This window comes from Ammospiza caudacuta, chromosome 1 (assembly GCF_027887145.1).
Source record: "Ammospiza caudacuta isolate bAmmCau1 chromosome 1, bAmmCau1.pri, whole genome shotgun sequence".
Lineage (NCBI taxonomy): Eukaryota > Metazoa > Chordata > Aves > Passeriformes > Passerellidae > Ammospiza > Ammospiza caudacuta.
Window position 1 is genome coordinate 22,294,798 of NC_080593.1, and position 17,825 is coordinate 22,312,622.

Sequence of the window (17,825 nt, forward strand, 5' to 3'; positions counted from 1 at the left end):
TTAAGAATTAATCTTTAGTGTTTACCACAGAAGTGATAAACAAATAAGCCAAAGAGTAGAAGATATAAATGAGAGAGTTTGCAAGGAGAGGAATGTAAAACCTTTTTCAGCTGTGTTTTGGCTAATTGCTTCTAGCACACACACTTTTTAAATGCTTTGATCTTTGTATTAGTTGGCTGTATTTCTAAAGAAAAAAAAAGAAAGTTATAAATATTATTCTTAAAATTAGTAAAGGGTTTGACCAATACAGAGTTTGCATACTAAAAAAAGAACTGCATTTATGAAACATATGTATCATACCTCACCATACCCACGGAGGACGCAGACTGGATAAAACTCTGCATTCATAGTTAGCTTACAGCAGCCAAGCTTTGGCTGGCACTGGGTTGGTGAACCTTCCATGTGTAACACCTACACTAAATCTGAACACTGGTGAGCAAGAGAAAAAAGAATTCTGTGATGTATGATCCAGGAAATGAGTGTATAACTGTACTGTGTATCTGCTGCTGAGTGGTGTAAAGTATACCCAATGTCATGGATTCACACAGAAATACTGACAGAAGCAGTTGTGAAATAGTGTGCCAGTGGGGAAAGTTTGGTCTGACTGAAGTAACTGTAGGGGTTGGCTGCAGCCTGAAATGCAAGGAGTTATGACTTTCGTAAGAAGATTGAAGCATCATATTGTAATACTGATTTTTTTACTTTGCTATAAATAGTACTTTTTCATTCTCTTTATCCAACTCACCCATGGTCTTCTTGATGCCCCACACAAGAGTTTTAGAAACTAATTTTGCATTGTTTCAGCAGCTGCTTCAGGACTTAATGGATACTTTGAGGTAGTATTGCATCTTGCCTGTAGTACCTGACAGCAGTATAAGCAGGACAGCACAAAACTTGCCACTTTCTCCTCAGAGTTACTGTATATTTCCACATGCAATACTCTTCTGTTATCTTCACCTTCTTGGACTGTCATTTTGGCTGTCTTCATATCACAAAAACAAACTCTGAGAAACTGAATTTCCTCCATCTATCCCCTAATTGGTTCCTTTAAGAAAATTATATATGTAAGTAAGACAAGCCCTACAGAGAAATGGGGCCAGGAGCGCCGGCCCGGGGTGTCGGGTGGCTCCGGGGAGCCGCTGTGCCCGGAGCACGGTACTTCCCGCGGGGAGCCGAGCAAGGCAGAAGGGAAACGCTCCAGAGAGCAGAAATGGAGGTGCCAGGTGTCCTGGCTGCTGTCGGTGCAAGCAGTGCAATTAAAGTTGATCTGCATAATGGTCTTAAGATATTTTGTTTGTTTGTTTGCTCTTTTAATCTTTGAGACTACACTGAACAGCAGCTTTCAGTGGCATTATCTGTGATGCCACCTCCTCCTTTATTATGTGTTTACAACTGGTACAAGCCTTGCAGTGGGTAGTTAGGCTTCGTATTCTCTTGCCTGGATCGGTAGCGAGCTGCATCGGCCGCTGCCCTGCCATCCCTCCTCCTCTCTGCGCTCACCTCAGCTGCGTGCCATGGCCGTCCTTGCTATCGCCCCTTCCGAAAGCGGCGGGCAGAGAGGGGCCTCAGGCGACCGCCACTCTTGTCCCATTTTCATAAAGATGTGTTGTTAAGGGAGGTGGGATACGTCGTGCTGAGAGGCAGCGCTGCTGCTCTCGGCCTCCCGGTAGGTGGGAGTGTAGAATTGGGTTGCAGACGCAGCCAATCCCTCCGCTGAGGGAGAATTATTCTCGCGTTTCAGGGAACGGACATCGTGGGGACTCCTTGACACCTCGGCCTCTTGCTTAGTCCAGGAGAACATGTTGTAACGTGAAAGGAAAGATTCTGCCTTGTAATCCTCTCGTTGTTAAAAGAGCGAGGAGAGAGTAGAAATTTAAGAAGGGAACAAAAAATGTCGTAGAGAATGAAATTAAGGTTTGCTCAGAAAATGAGCACGTAAAGGAGGAGAGAGGGGCTGACGGCGGTACGGGCAGGGAGGGAGGGAAAACGCCCCGGCTGCCTCCCCGGAGAGCCCCCGCCCTCACCCGCAGCTGTCAGTGAGGGCAAGTTTTCGGCGGGGGTTCTCTCTCGCAGCCCCGGAGCGGTGCGGTACCGGGGCGGCCCTACGGGGCGGGGGCGACTGCGGAATCCCTGCGGCGCTGCCCGGGCTCCGGGGCTTCCCCTCCGCTCTCGCCCCGCTCCCTCACGCCCTGGCAAACGACTACATTTCCCAGCACTTCCCTCTTCAAGCGGGCTCTGCGGGGAGCCTCGCCGGCTCTCGCCATCTCCTCCGCTGGCAGGGGGCTCGGCGCGGCGGCGGGGCGGAGCTCGGCAGCCCCGGCCCCGCGGCAGCCGCGGCCCCGCAGCCCCCCCGCCCGTGCAGGCGCGGAGCCGGCGGCGCTCGGCGGCGAGCGGGGCGGCGGGCAGCGCCATGCGGGCTGCCGCCTGCCTCCTCTGCCTGGCGCTCGGCGCCCTGACAGCGGCCGCAGGTGAGTGGCGGTGGCGGTGGCGGGGCAGCGCCGCCGCGCTTGGGGCGGGGGCGGCGGGGAGGGGGGGACGCTGCGCCGAGGCTGCTGCGGAGCCCCGGGAAACGGAGCCCCCGCTGCAGCCTGCGCGCCGGGGGCGAGGGCGCAGCCGGGTGACAGTGCCTCTCCCCTGCGCAGGAGGCGCCGGGCCGGCTACGGCGGCAGCGGGGCGGCAGCGGGGCGAGAGCCCCTTCGCGGAGCGAGAGAGCATCAGGCCGCTGCGGCTGGTCTCCGGCGAGGGCGGCGGCGGGGCGCGGTGGCCGGCGCTGAGCACGCGGGTGCGGAGCGAGGCGGCGCGGGCTCAGGTAAGCGCCGGGCGGGGGCAGAGGGGCCGCGCAGCGGGGCCGGCAGAGCGGAGCTCCCGCAGCCTCCGCCACGGGGGCTTGCAGCGCCGGGCACAACGCTCGGGGCAGAGCGATGCTCGCTCGGCTTCCCGCAGGAGCGCGGGGAATGCCCGTCCTGGGCAAGGGCGCTCGAATTGGTTAAGGTGGTCCCCGTGCCTGTCAGTGCCCTCCCCCGGGCGGGCACAGCCCGCTGCCTGCGGCCGCCGGGGCACCCGAAATGAAAGTTGCGGTGCCTTTGCGACAGCGGGGCTTGGAACGCTGCGGCTTCATTTCGGCTTGTGGCTGAAGCGTGGGCAGGGTGGGTTTGTGTTCTGGGGACTCGGATGTGTTTTTAAAAATAGAAACTGTGCATCGGAAGGGAATTGCTTGAAATGTAACATGTGAGCTAAGCACAGGATTTAACGTACATATTGCCTGCTACCCAACCCGGGGTGTATTTTCAAATTCCATAGAATCATAGAATCATTGAGGTTGGGAGAGACCTCTAAGATCATCGAGTCCAACCATTAATCTGGCTCTATATGTGTTAAAAAACATATTTTGATCATATGGAGCCCAATCCCTATAACTTTTAACAACTTTATTTTGTATTAAAATACTGTGATTTTCATCTTGACCACTTTTGTTTGAGGTGGTACATGGCTGTTACATCTGAAGGAAAGAAGCATTAAGTCCATATTGTATTAAATGTAGAACATAAAATCTGAACATTTGAGGTAACTGCTGACATACAAGATGAGTTGCAGGCCTCCGTTTCCTCCTTTTCTAATGGACTATCATGTGTTTAAGAAACAAAATAGATGAAAAATTGTCTCATATTTCTCTTTTATAATCCATGAAGTATAAGAACCGACAACTTGCATTCTCCTTGTTTTGTTAAGTAATAAACAAGATCTTCATAGCATATGTATTTGCCTCTGAATGTAACTTACTCTATGTAAAGGTTTTTCAGATATGGTGACCATACTTACGGTACAATAAAATACTGTTCTCAAAGTTCATAATGCTTTGTTCAGAGAGGAAAAAAACTCCTTTAGGCATTTCAGGATTCTTTGAAGACCCCCAGAAAGTCACAAGTTCACACACTTTGTGACATGTCTGTTTTAAACTTAGTAATGGTTGCATTTAGCTTTAGTATTAGGCTTAAAACACTGGTCTTACAGAACAAACTGCTAATTAATGGGTTTCATTCTTCTGAATGTCTCAGCTTTTATTCACCAAATATTAAGCTCATAAAATTTTCAAGTTATCCTGATCTAGTTAAGTTGTTAGTATGAATATTAGTCTAAGCAGAAAAAAACCTAGTAACATGGATGGTTTGGAAAGGGCTAAATATGTTTATTTCACAACAACCTCCACAGTAAACTAATGTTAATGTGTAAAAGCTCTGATCTAAGTGTAAAAGCTACTACAGCTTTTCTTCTTGATCAAGAAGTTTCCCCACTGCTGCTTTAAATATTCCCAGCCTCTTCCATGGTATCTGGTGGTTGTTACTCATGGAAGGATACAGTAGCTGACAGTGCTTTGGACAAAAAAAATTGCCAAGCAGTCCGAAGGAACTGGAGTGAAGCAGTGGAGACTTTCTGTGATTCTGGCACAGAGCATGGTCACATCCTAATTGCAGGATATTGCGTGCCCTGCCCGGGGATCTGAGTCAGCTCGCCGGTGAGGGACCAGCGGCAGCGCGGCTGCCTTTGCTGTGCTCCAGTTGTGTAGGAGCTGCTTTCAGGAAGGTGCTCGTCAAAGTTATGGACTAACTTCACAGAGTGAACTTTAACAGTGCTTTTGGGTGTCTGGTGAATGTCACATGAAGTATAAAGATGCTGGATGCTCCTCCCACATGAAGAGACACCTCATGCCTGCCCTGAAGAGTTAACAGTCAGTGGCATATAGAGAGTAGGGAACAGAGGTGTCCTCTACATCAATAACATTTCCATATCTCTTTGACTGTTTTATGGTTAAATACACTCTTGCTGTCTCCATGTTCTGTCCATTGCTAATAGTCTTTGAATAGCTGTATTTGAGAGTTAAAAAAGCTGGTCTTGAACAGAGGTTTCAAACCAAAGCTAACTGCCTTCTGGGTTAGTTAAGGGAGCATGCTTCTTTGAGGCGGTAAAAGCATTTGAGAAGAGTCCCTGGTGAGTGAAGGACTAGCAACCATGTCAGGAAAAACAAAGATTCCTGAATGGGAAGGTGCATTCAGACTAGCCAACAGGACTGCAGTTGAATTAATGTAAAACAATGTAGTTGGATTTGAATCGGATAAAGATAAAAGGGGTGGGGGGCGGAGAGAGAGATGAGCTGGAGAGAAGGAAGTCACATTAAATCGGATTGGATTCCTTTAATTCCTGGATGAAAGCTTTAGCTGCAGAAAGGGCAGAAGTTGAACAAGAAGGATGTGAGCCTGAGTTCAGAAATGCACAAAGGCAAATGAAGATGATCATACAGAGGAATGCAGAAGAAAAGCATGGCCTTTGCAGATCAGGAGTTTTAGAACAGGATCATGATGGAATTGAGCCAAAGGATAATATGAGAAAAGGGGATGAGAGGAGATAATTGAAGACAGAAGTGACTGGGATGTGATGGATGGCGGATTTCTTAAAAGTAATGGTTTGTTTTCAGTATTTATTGAGGTTTTTCTCTAGCAACTTCCTCTGTTTTGTTTGTTTTGGGGTTTTTTGGGCCACTGCCATCAGAGTTGAGTGACTTCTCTACCTGTATACTTTACTATTAAATAGTAAAGGAAATAGTCTATATACTCATCTTAGAAACCCAGAATGTAATTACCTAAAAACATAATTAATGTGCTCACAGTTGTGGTTGTCCAAGATTGCTGAACCTCAGAATACAGCACAAGGCAAATGTTGTAGGCTATTACATCTTCATGTCATTAATGTTCTAATGTACAATATATAGTGGACATTGGAGAATTCACGTGACTTGGGGTTTGTGCTTTTAATTCCATTGCAGAATGGAGCCATTACTGGTATCTGTGACACTCCTGTATTTTAATTTCTCTGTTCCTCAAAGAGCGCCTTTGGCAGCTGCACAGCACTTAATGTATAGAATAATCAAGATAAGATATAGCTAAAAATACACTAATATTATATCGTCATTAATGCAATACAGGATCTTAGCAATGGACACCTAATTTACTGGTGCATAAATAAGTGTATTAGAAGATGAGAGTCCTCTGTGTCAAGGACATTCAGTGAAGGCTAATCTAGTATTTTTGTGTTTAAAAGAAGGAAAGTTCCCACCTTTGACATTTTTAAGGAACCTTTTAACTTTGTGCCTTAAGCCATATTTTGGTATTGTAAGAAGCACATGAGAAACCACAAGTTTTGTAATATTTTCCTTTAGTCAATACTGTGCAGGCATGTTCTTTGTTAAAATGTGGGAATGTGTAAAAATCCCTCCCCACTGCCTGTATTGCCATTATCCATTTTTAATACATCTAAGTATTACGTGGAAGTTTGTGAGATTTTCTATGATTTTCTGTGGCAACAAGGTTCTGACCTGCTATGGACAGAGGTTCACTCCTCTCTGCTGGTTGTGCAGGACATCCATGTTATAGCAATCTCTGTTTCTCAGGCTGATTTTCACTTGCTCATTGCCCGTTGTCATTAAGATACATTGGATTCCTTCGAAGAGAGTAAAAGGGATGACCTGGTTGTAGGGAGAGCCTGGAGGGGCTCCAGCACTGAGCTGCATCTGGAGGCAGAAGTGCATGTTGTTTGTAGTCAGAGTGAGTCAGTGGTTTTCAGTAAAGAACCTACTTGTCTTCCGCAGCCTGCGTTGTTTGTGACCAAATGATACCATTGCACACATCTATTTGGAATGATGGCTTGCAGATTTATTAAAGTATTTCTTATTGCTAATAATGAGTTTCAGAGGAGCTTTGCTCTGTCATGCTGAGTTTGCATAGCTCTGCTTGCTCTTGGATTTGAAATCTTCATTAGTTATTTGAGTGTTGTCTAGTCTTTGCTATTGGATTCTCTGATTTATTGTCATGTCACTGAAGTCTTCAGACAGGATATCCAACTTCTTTGCAGGTGCTTCTGAAATTGCTCACTCTTCCTTTCTGTTCTGATGCTGTCAATTTCTGTTGGTATTGTAAGTTACTGTGTTGGGTAGCTCCAACGAACAGTAAATTTTTTTCTTAAAAAAACAGCTCTGACTGTTGAGTGGCTTATAAAATATCAAGAGTTTGGAACTGATGGATGGTGACTGCTGAAAAAGAGGAGTGTCATCAGAAATTGCTTGATTTAAAAAATTATTTTCTGCCCACTTAATCAAATGACTTGAAGAAATTTAGGCACAATTTTTGATCATCCTAACAGAAAACCAAAGGGAAGGAGGCTAAACTGGGAAAGGGGCTATAGTAAGTAATAACATGCATTTGGTTTATTGCTGAATTTGGTTTTCTTCCTGCCTTGTTGCCTTTTAAGATTTGTAAGGCATTAGGAAAAATGTGTGTATGTTCAGTGTATGCAGTTCTGCAATAAGATACTTCACCAACATGGCAATTTTTTATGAATATGTGAATGATGGTTAAAATATTCATACTCTAGATGCAGGTCTTACCTTCCTGAAGAAGAAAAACACTGCTTAAAACTAAACTTTACTATAGATTGTGTATTGAATGATGTAAGGACATTGAGGGTTTCTTTTGATTTCTGAGATACACCTTTTTATAAAGAACTCAAAATGTGTTTTAGTATTTTATAGGCAAAGAATATTTCAAATTCCTAATTTATCCTTCTTTGCAAGCTCATATCAGGAAAAGTCTTTCCCTGCTTGGTAATGAGATTTGTTATGACAGTAAATGTATAAGTCCAAAAAATCATCCAGCAAAAAATCTGTGGTAGCTGCTGCTTCAGAGTTCATGTTTTGTGTTATCTTCTCATGCTTGTGCCATAGCAGCTGCAAAAGGGAGATATTCCTAAAGCTATGGCTTAGCCTCATAAAACAGGTTTATATACAGCCAAAAAGGATCATAAAGGCTCAGATGTAACAATTTGTATAGAAAATATTTTCCCAACATTTGTTCATTGCGTGATTAGTGTAGTGACTGCAAAGTCTGACAGAGGAGTGCTTTCCAGCTCTGGTGATGAATGTATCTGTATCCTGGTCTGTGTTGGTGCCCCTGAGTGCAGGATCACACTGACTATTCTTTCTGCCACAGTTTCACTGTGTACCTGTTTTGGGGCTCCTACAGTGGCTAATCAGCTATATCAGCTACAACACATGCATGGTGTAGAAGTGTGTTGCATCCTGAGCAGTGTCTTGATAAACTGATGAGATTTATCCATGTTCTGGAGGAACTACATGTGAAGTTAACATTCACTCTGAAATGTTTGCCACAAGAGCATTATGGGCTTTTATGTTAAAAGGTCATGGTAGATATATTATCCTGCTGGTAGTCCAGGTCCCTTTTGTGGTTTTCCCAATAATCATGCCAGTCTTTAAGTGACTCAAAATGAACAACTTTTTTAGGGCTTTGCTTCTGAAAACATTATCACAGTTATCCTGTCAAACAGTGCTTAAAGGTCAATCAAACTGTATAAAATCTTCAAAAGCCTGATAAGGTTCAGGTCTGTAAATTGTGGGTCCTTCCAGCTAGCACTGCCTCGGTGCTTCTCCCTCACCAATTAGCTCTGCTGAGGTTTGTGATCCTTCCACTTATTGGTGCCTTCCGCCGGGTTTCCTCCCTGGAGAGGATGGAAGATGAGGATCCTTGTCTTCTGCTCCCATGGGTTTGAGCCAAGGCTGCCTCTCCCAGGCAGACTGTTCTGCTTCAGGGGAAGTAGCTCACATGTCAGATGATTAAGTTGCCAGCCCAGGCCCATGTGTATTCTCTCAGTCTGGATAACTGTGGATGTAGAAGGTGAAATCCAATACTGTCAGAGGATCAAGACTGGACACAGGATTTTGGTGTCTTCCTATGCAATCTATCTTTCTCTTCATCTAATGATATGGTTCAGTGTTTTCATCACTAGATAATATTTTTTCAGTATTGTTTTTTCTAGAAATAGTGTAATTGTTTCTTGCATGTTAACCAAAATTGCTGTATTCAGTGTCTCCAAAAATTACCGTGACTCTCATCTTGTCTTCCATTTCTCTAGTTTTGTCTTATTTAATTGATCTTAAACAATGCCAAATTTGCCCTAATTGTCTGTGGAAAACTTTCAGACAAGAGAGCCTTCAGTGTCCCTCTAATTCCCTTCTTTCCTTTGGCTTGCCAGTTGTCTCCTAGATAGTGCATGGATACGCTGTTCTGTGGAGATGTCTTTTGGAGCACATACATGATCCCAGAGATCTGTCGCATGAAATTTAGCTCTTCATAGCTGCAGATGCTCCCTGAAAGTGCTCTTCTGGAGCCACTGCAATAGTTGCATTAATCTGCAGAGGAGAAAACATTGCTGCAGGGGTGAACTGTGCAGCGGCAGCTGTGCTGAGCCACAGCCAAGCGTGGATGTGGAACAGCATCACTCTCCTCAGATGGAAGCATGTTCAGTGCAGATGAGAGCTTTGGACACTGCAGATTACATCTGTGCAAGCTTTTAATACTTCAGTGGGAGGACTGTGTGAAGGAAGGCTTATGTTTTTTTCCCAGATACTTTATTATTAAGCTGAACAGAAAGGTGGCTGAAGTGCACGTACACATGGTCAGGCTGGGTTCTGCCAGGCTGTGGCATGCACTGCCGTGATGGGGCTTGGCCATTTGGGTGAGTCCAAGTGGAAAAAGTGGAAAGTCAGTGTCACTTGAAGTTGAAGAATTATGAAGAAATCACAGAAAGTGGCCAATGACATAGACTGGTTTTAATTGCTGAGTCACTAGGAGTCCAGATTGAAAATTTGATTCAGTTAAAGTAAGTTAAAAGCATGGCATTGTTGCTGTACGTTTGCCCCCAGACAATGAAATTTGGTGATTCATCTGGTAATTTGACCAGCTCCGGTTTCTCTACCTAGGCTAAATTCACTCTTAAGTCTTTCTTCCTTGTTTTTAAGTGAAATGGGTGTTACCAGACCAGAGAACTGTAGCAAGGGACTTGCTTTATAAAAAGCACACTCCAGAACATGGTATTAATACAAAGTTTAGAAAAAATTGTGTGGGTAAATGCCTTCTAATGAAAGTGTGATGTGGAGGAATGTGGAAGCTAGAGCCCTGACTTACAGCTCAAAAATTGCCCAGAAGAATAGCAGTATGTGGGAATACACTCTGTTCCAGAAATGTCTCCTTAGAGTATTTCAACTCCTGCAATTCTGTGGGAATGAAAAAAAATCTCTCCATCAGTTGTTTCAGAAAATATATACAGTGAGAATGTTGTTTCATTTTGGTCTTCTAGGCTGTATCAAGGGAAAAGCAAATTTTTGAAATCTGCTTTTCTTGCACTTTTCAACTTGAAGCAGGACTTTGATACTTGAATGTAGAGGGTGAGTCATATTTAAAAAGTATTATCTGTGGAATTGATTGAGCAATGTATTGGCATGCTTAAGAGTCTGCAAGTTTTGTCAAGCTTTTTGTTAGCCTCTAATACTGACAGGAGGTTGGTAAACTTTCTGTTGGTGCCCAGAGTCCATTCCTGGGACAAGTTAACCTTGTTGGTAGGCTTTAGGTGTCAAAGAGTGCTTGTTACTTCCAATGGGCAGAGCTAATCTTTTGGTGGTAAGCTTTCATTTGTATGTAAACTAAATGGAAAAACAATTGAAATTGTTTGGAATATGTTACTGTGTTGCTGAAAGAAGGTTTGGTCACTGATACTGGTATAAAGGAGCAAAATTAGTGTGGACTCCTTGTACTACATTTGAATGCTTTATTTGTAATGTAAAGGCAGCTTAATGTAGATTGTAACTTACTTGTAGGTTTCTCTCTTAGTGGAATTTTGTTCCTTCATTTCTGAAGACTACACGAGATGCTGAAAAGGGGGCCTTTAAATGTTATTGATTCCTTTCAGATCTTGGAAAACATGCCGCTAAAAATGACCTCAAGGCACCATCTGCTTCAGCAAAGGAAATGCCTTCACTCCTCCTGACTGTTGGATCCGTTGAGTTTTCCTTCTTGCCTAAATGGTGCTCTTGGACAATGGTCCTTTCTCCAGAGAGATGACACAGAGATGCAGATGGGTTCATGCTCAAGGGCTGCCCACAGCACGTGCCTTGCTGCCCTTGTTTTGTCCTGTCCCCTGCAGATGGGTGATGTGCTGCCTGTTTGCCTCTCTGCTGCAGCTGTGCGCGGGCAGCGTCTCGCTTGGGTTCTGCCCTCTGGAAACTGCCAGGCAGAGGGGTATTGTACTGAGGATGGATTGTCCTTGCTGGAGGCCTTTCCCTCTGGTCTCATCTTTCTTCACAAAGTAGTTTCCCCCTCTGATTGCAGCCAGGTCCTGGGCTGCTGAGTGATACAGATGGAATACATTGCACTACTGCTGCTGTAGTATTTTTTCTGACTCCTAGGCATGGCAGTACATTGCTTTTCCTGTTAGATCTGGCTTTCTGAAGACTACAGTCACTGTGGGGAGCAATGGAAACTGGTGTTTCTGGGTCACAGGGTGAGTCTTTGGTTGCTCTGCTCCCTGTCTTTAAGGAGTGTGATCTTCAATGGTCGTCAAAATTTTGTATGCATTATGGCAGGAAAAGATTCTGAACTTTTCAAATTTTCATTCATGACTTTTCTTTGTTTTCTGTATGTAACCTTGTACTTGATTAATCACACTTATAACAACCTATTTGATCATATTTCCCCATGCCATTTGATGAAGAATTTTTTTTAGCGTGTTTTTAAGACATGAGATTGAACAGTAACCAGTTTTCTGGTTTTGCCCCAGTAGTGATGTGTTTAAGACCCCTGGCACTCTAGTTGGATGTAACCTTTTATACATGAATTCTTGCTGCTTCCGTTTCAGAAAAAGGGGAAAAAAATTGACTTCCCAAAAGCTCTTGCCATTCTTCCTTTCATAGTGATTTGAAGACTTGCAGTAATTAGTCTCATAGGAAATCAAAACTTATAAACAAAATTTCAGAATCAAATTAACATCATCATCTACCCTTAAAAGCACAATGAGTGTGAGATCTGGTGCCACAGGGCTTTACTGGTGCTGGTGCTGGTGCTGGAAGCAAGTGTTGGATTGATTCTTGGGAAGCAGCATCTTGCCCATTCAGTTGCCCAAATTTGTCCTATTAGATGTGTGAGATCAAATGGTAGCTCGTGCTTAACTTGCTGGCAGTGACAGCCCAATAATTTTCCTCTTTTCATTGTTCCACTTAACATTTAACCTGGGTGAATTTTTGAGAAAGATGCAGTGAAGGTGAGGAGGGAGAGCAGGAAGAGAAGCTTTCAGAAGGATCCGTGCTGGTACCCAGGCAGTGACTCGGCAGCAGTGGCACCTGTGTAACGTCTTGCATCAGTTTGTGCTGGGGCTTTTATCCCTTGTGCTCTTCCCCCATATATATTGAGTAAATTCAAGCAGTGTCTGTGTTCAAACACACAAATATACAAAATAGGGGGGTTTCTTTGCAGGGTGATTTTTTTTTTTCCTACTGGGAAGACTAATTACTGGCATTTTAGAGGTACAAGTGGTTCTTGCTTCATTGATACAATGATGTTTATATGGAGAAAAGCTATTTTAGGTCATGTTTACGACCACAAGGAACTGGGCCCTGGCATTCCACTCTAGCTGATGGTGTTTAGCTCTTGCTGTGCTCCACCCTCACTTGGCATGGAGAACAGATGTGTGATCCAGGACTTAAAAATGAACATGCATCTGTTAAAATATATTCTTATTTCTAGCTTTGCTTCAGAATAAATAACTGATTTACTAAATGTGCCCCAAAGAGGAAGTTGTAAAAATGTTTTTATCAAACCATGATCCTGTTCTGCAGTTTCTTCATTAAATATACTCCACCCCACCAAATGCCCCAAAGATATTTAGATTTATGCATTGGATAAAAAGAGAGAGCTTGCATGAAGAATGTCAAATATTGATGATTAATGCAGTAAATGAGTGCCTATAAATATCATGAAAATGCTAGGGAAAATAAAAAGAGAGATTTTGCAGTTGTTTAATATGCTATGATATGTGGATCCAGTTCAGTGATCCTGAACTTTTGATTTAAGTCTGATATTTTCAAATGGCAATAGAGAAGACCTGAGGAAATAATTTTGCAGTTATATTTTATTGTGTATTTTTGAAAAAAGATTCTTTGACTTGGAATGCATATTTTTGATATTAGACCTAGGCTAATTTTTGAATTTTGTCTCTTGGAATAGTTTTATTTTTTTTCCTTCCCAGTACATGTAAAAAAGTAATTTTTTTAAGAGATCGCTTATTTTACACAAAGCAACAATATACTGCATTGCTCTGGATTTATTACAACAAAACTGAGGCTGAAAATTTTCTTTTTAGAATGTGTACATTTTATGTATCCTATTATAGAGTGCTAATTGGCACTGTATTTCTCTACTTTAACATAAATTTATTTGTAATGATTATTTTCAAAACAGCAAATGTAGATTAATCTACATAAGATTTTAGTGTATTTTTCATTTAATTTCATGACTGTATTTATTTTGATTTCCCACTGGCTTATCTGTGTCCTTACTGAACTTAACTTACATCATTTCATACACACTTAAGGGACTGTCAACAAGCTGAGGTTTCTATTCTATGAAATGGGAGAGGGGAAATTAAATGAATATCTAAGGAATCTATTACTTAGTAAATGTGACTGACTCATGAAATTTCTGCCATAAAATCTCATTGTTCTTACAACCTCTGAAGCACACTTTTAAAATTTTTTCTTCCTGTAACATCCTGTATTATTTTATCCCTTGATTCTCTTGATGCTTTTCTTTCAAGTTGACAAAATTGATCAGAATCTTTTAATTAGAAACTACAATGCTATATATAGTAGTAAATAGAAATTTTTTACATCAAAGGGCAAACATATAAATAGGATTTTCTCCTCAATTTTTTACAAGATTTGTTCATTTTTGACAGAAATTTTTGTAATCTCTTCCAGCAAAACTTATTTAAAAGCTAAATCTAAGTGCTTTATTGAGGAAGAAACATGTAATGAGGAATTGCACATTGCATCACAACAAATTTTTAATTATCTTTCCTTATTTTTGGAGGAAAAATATTAGTCATCATCTTACTGTGCTGCTTTCAATACTCAGCTAATTATACACAATGTGAGGAAAATGTCTACATTTTTCCCTTTAAAATTCTTGTGAGTTTGATTATTCCAGAAAGTGCATAGCTTGTAGATGTTTCACTGGTGATTAAGATATTTGCCCTATTTGAAATGGAAACCTTTGAGATGTATTTAGGGTTACCTCCGGAGCAGTGCCCTGATGTTGATCTGCAGTGATGTGTGTTGGTGTAGTCGATGTGTTTGTTCCCTTTGCAGATGCTCCTTCTTTGGGGCCAGGGTCTGCAGAAATCTGATCCCCAGCAGGAGTACCGAAGGGATATCATTATTATGCTGTTTCTTTGTAGTGATAAATAGTCATATTTGGTACTGATTGTCCATCTCCTCTGTTACTGCAGTGATCCCTGAGGCATGGAGCAGGTGATTTAAAATAATTGGAATCACATTGCTCTTGGTTTGGCAGGAAGGTTTGCATACCACTTTTGTTTTTGTAGAATTCAAGCTTTTAATCTTTGCTTTAGATAAAATATCTTTGTGCTTAGTGATTTGAAATAATCTTTTCCACTCCATTTACTCTTGATTCCTTTCAGACTTTCACTGACATGCTTAAACTTCACAGTCTTTAACAGAAGTTAGATCTGCATAGTTGCATTAGGTGCATGGAGTGTTCAGTATTTTCTGTAGTGGGCTTTGCAGGTCAGGGCAATTATGCACCACTAAGTACTGCACCTGAAGCAGCTGATTTCAGAGCTGTTATTGGTATTTTTCTTCTTCAGTTGCATGACATAAAAATTTCAGAAACTTTTGATTGTGTCGGAGGCATTGCATTGCGCTCTTCCATTAAGTTGTTCAATTGTTCTTTCCTGGCTCTTGTTCATGTCCTGCACTGAGTGCATCTTCTGGTGCATCTTCTGGTCTCCAGTAGCTCCCCTTTCCTGACTCAGTTGTCAGCCACTGATGTGTCAAGTTGATGGTTGTTGCAAAAGCCTCACATTTTCTGAGAGAGTTCCTGGGTTTCAGAACTGAATGATGTAGTTTATTGTCTTGCTTTGGTGGTTTAAAGAAGGCTTTGCGGGTGTTTTTCTTGTTGCTTCTGCTTGACTGAGGTGGTGTAGTATGGATAAATACTAATTTTCTCTCTTTGGGTTCTTTTACTGATGTATGTCTATGAATGTGAGCTCCTTTGCAGCTGGCCATTTTACCTGTTCACTGAGCAGGCAGGTAGAGGTGCTTGAAGGTAATGCAGACCCAAGACTTTTAAAAATCCATTTCTTTATTTTGTGGTTCTTAAGCAGATATTTAGAAGAACTGTTAAAATAAAAAATGCATTGTCTGGAATTCTTAAGGTGCAGTTTTTTGTTATGGTAGATGAGATTTTTAGCTGAAAGGGAGATCTGTCTTCCTCTTCATTCTCTCTTGGGTGTCCCCTTTGACTTCTTTCTGTTGCATCTACATTGTGGTTTATTTAGATCAGTTTATTCGTCTGACAAAAACCAGACAAATCTCCAAGTGGTGATTAATTTTGTGCTGCTGATCTGACTTGCTGGCTAGCCATGAGCTGACAAGGGAGAGTTGGTGGGAGCACATTGCCAGGATGGGGCAGAACTGCTCATTTTTGGCAGCAGCCCACAGTGTGCAGTGTGAAGGTGCTGTACAAACATGTGTCAGGAAGGGATGCAGTTTCTGGAAAGGAATGTCAGGCTATCCAGAATGTCTTGGTGTCTTGGTAGGTTTGAAATGCCCTTGAGATACACTTGATTGCACTTGAGCTTAAACTTAATGGTAAGTTTCTGGCTTGGCATCATGTACCTTGGGGAGTGGTCACATCTGTGTAATGTTTTTCATATTAATTTATTCATACATATTTTCTCCCTTAAATCCACATTAACAGTTTCTGTCAGGGAACAACTGTGGTCCAGGGTCACCTTAGAAATACATTAGCTTGTAGTTGTTTATCTTAGAGATGTGTTCAAGAGAGGAAATCTCCCAGACCAAATCGATATGGTGCAATATACCTAGCAGTTAAAAGCCAAACCAAACCGAAACAATAGAGTAATTTTTGCTCTGATGGGCTCTGAGGTGGATATATTTTAATAACAAATGTTACATTTAATATATGTGCATTTAGAAATCCAAGCTAGGCTTTTTATATTCTTTCTTACTCACTAACTCTCTTCTGGTACCAACATATGGTCATATAGAAGACTTGGTTGTACTCTGTGTAGAGATCTAAATGATGGCATATGCAGCTATGTTGTTAGCAAGCAGGAATGATAAAATGCTGTAGAATGTTCTTTGCATTTAATAATGTAATGATGAGAATCAAAGGACTGGGTTGTCCTTACTCCTTTGATCAGAAAGCAGTTGCTGCAGTGCAGGTGGCTGCATGAAGGTTAGCCAAGGTCAGCAAATGGGCTGCAGTGCAACGAGGGAATGACAGAACTGCCATTGGTCCCTTGTACCTTACTTGATTCTTGGCCTGTCACATCCTGTTTGTGAACAGCAGCCTGAAAATTCACATCTAGCAAGAGAAGATGAAATTTTAAAATAATTCAAAGCAGACTGCCACAGAGGTGGAAAAGAAACAAAAATGGTAACGTGATAATTTGTTGATGGTTGTTTTTGCTGTATTTATGGTTGCACTAGCTGCTGCAGGCCAGAAGCAGCTAAGTGATGGTCCTGCATGTGGGTGCCATATGTGCTGTGGGTGTCTGTACATTCTGTGGGTGTCATTGCAGATGCCAGCTGGATGTAGATTTTTTTTGTTTGTTTATTTTCTTTTTAATTTCTTCATGCTTTCTTTTTGATAGAAAGTGGGCTTTTAATATTGATGGTAATTAACCACCTATTATTTACCCAGATAAGGTGAACTATATGTAATATATATATTCATTTGGTGAAAAATGATACATTTGTTCAAAAAAAGATGATAAATTATCCATAAAGAACCACTTAGCAAAGACCTGGTGGCCTGTGTTACAAAGCAGGTTAGATGTAGTGGAGATAGACAAAAGGATATCTGACACTGAGTTATATCTATTGAGGTGCCTTCTAAGGAGCTTTCCAGTTTTACTGCATCCTTCTGAAGTGTAATGTAAATGTGTAGAGTTTCTAGTCATGCAATTTTGTGTGCAAGTCCACAGTAGAGACACAGCCAGGTGTTTTTATAGAGGGCCCTCAGCCTGAGCATCCTCTAGTAAGAGAAACTGTCTTAACTTCTGGGTTTTTAAAAGATTCATCTGTTTATATATATGCATTCATGGTTGTTGTCTTTTTTATTTATTAATGCTCCTGCTTATATATGTAGACGGAACAAGAAAATTTTGCTGTAGGGCAACTAAAAGATGTAATAAACAAAAATGTCATGATTCCCTCAACTTTCCTTTTCATTGCTGCTGTTCTACTCCAAGGAAGCTGGTATTCTCAGCTCTTCTGGATTTAATGCCTATTGAAAGCCTGCCAGGAGTTTTAGAAAGAGTTAATTTGGTGATTCACATTATCCCATCCTGTCCTGTGTTTCCCAGAGTTTTCAATAAATCATTTGTTACAGTTGTACCATCCTGTATTATGTTTATTTGGAGAAGTGTAGTTTAGAGTTGTAAGTGGCTCTTCAGCGTTTCCTCTTAGGCCCTCTGTCTACATGCTTCAAATCTTAATGTGCACATTTCAATGGAAAGAAAATAGGAACAAAGTTGATACTGTTCCAAAATGTCTCCAAGTAGCTTTCTAATTAATTAGTTAAATAACATGGCTGTTCCCTTTCTTGGGTGTTTTCAGGTCTAGAAACAAGTGTTGCATTTCTATTGGATAGCTGAGTATTTTC

General features: G+C 41.9%; 1 protein-coding gene across 5 annotated transcripts in view; it reads left to right on the plus strand.

The window, feature by feature from the left end:
* Positions 1 to 2,742: 2,742 nt before the first annotated feature.
* Positions 2,743 to 17,825, plus strand: part of ADAM22 (ADAM metallopeptidase domain 22) — a 131,240-nt gene continuing 116,157 nt past the window's right edge. For all 5 annotated transcript variants that reach the window (XM_058817595.1, XM_058817603.1, XM_058817612.1 and 2 more), the window contains exon 1: positions 2,743 to 2,809. The gene's annotated coding sequence lies outside the window, so the exon portion shown is untranslated. The remainder of the gene's footprint in view (positions 2,810 to 17,825) is intronic.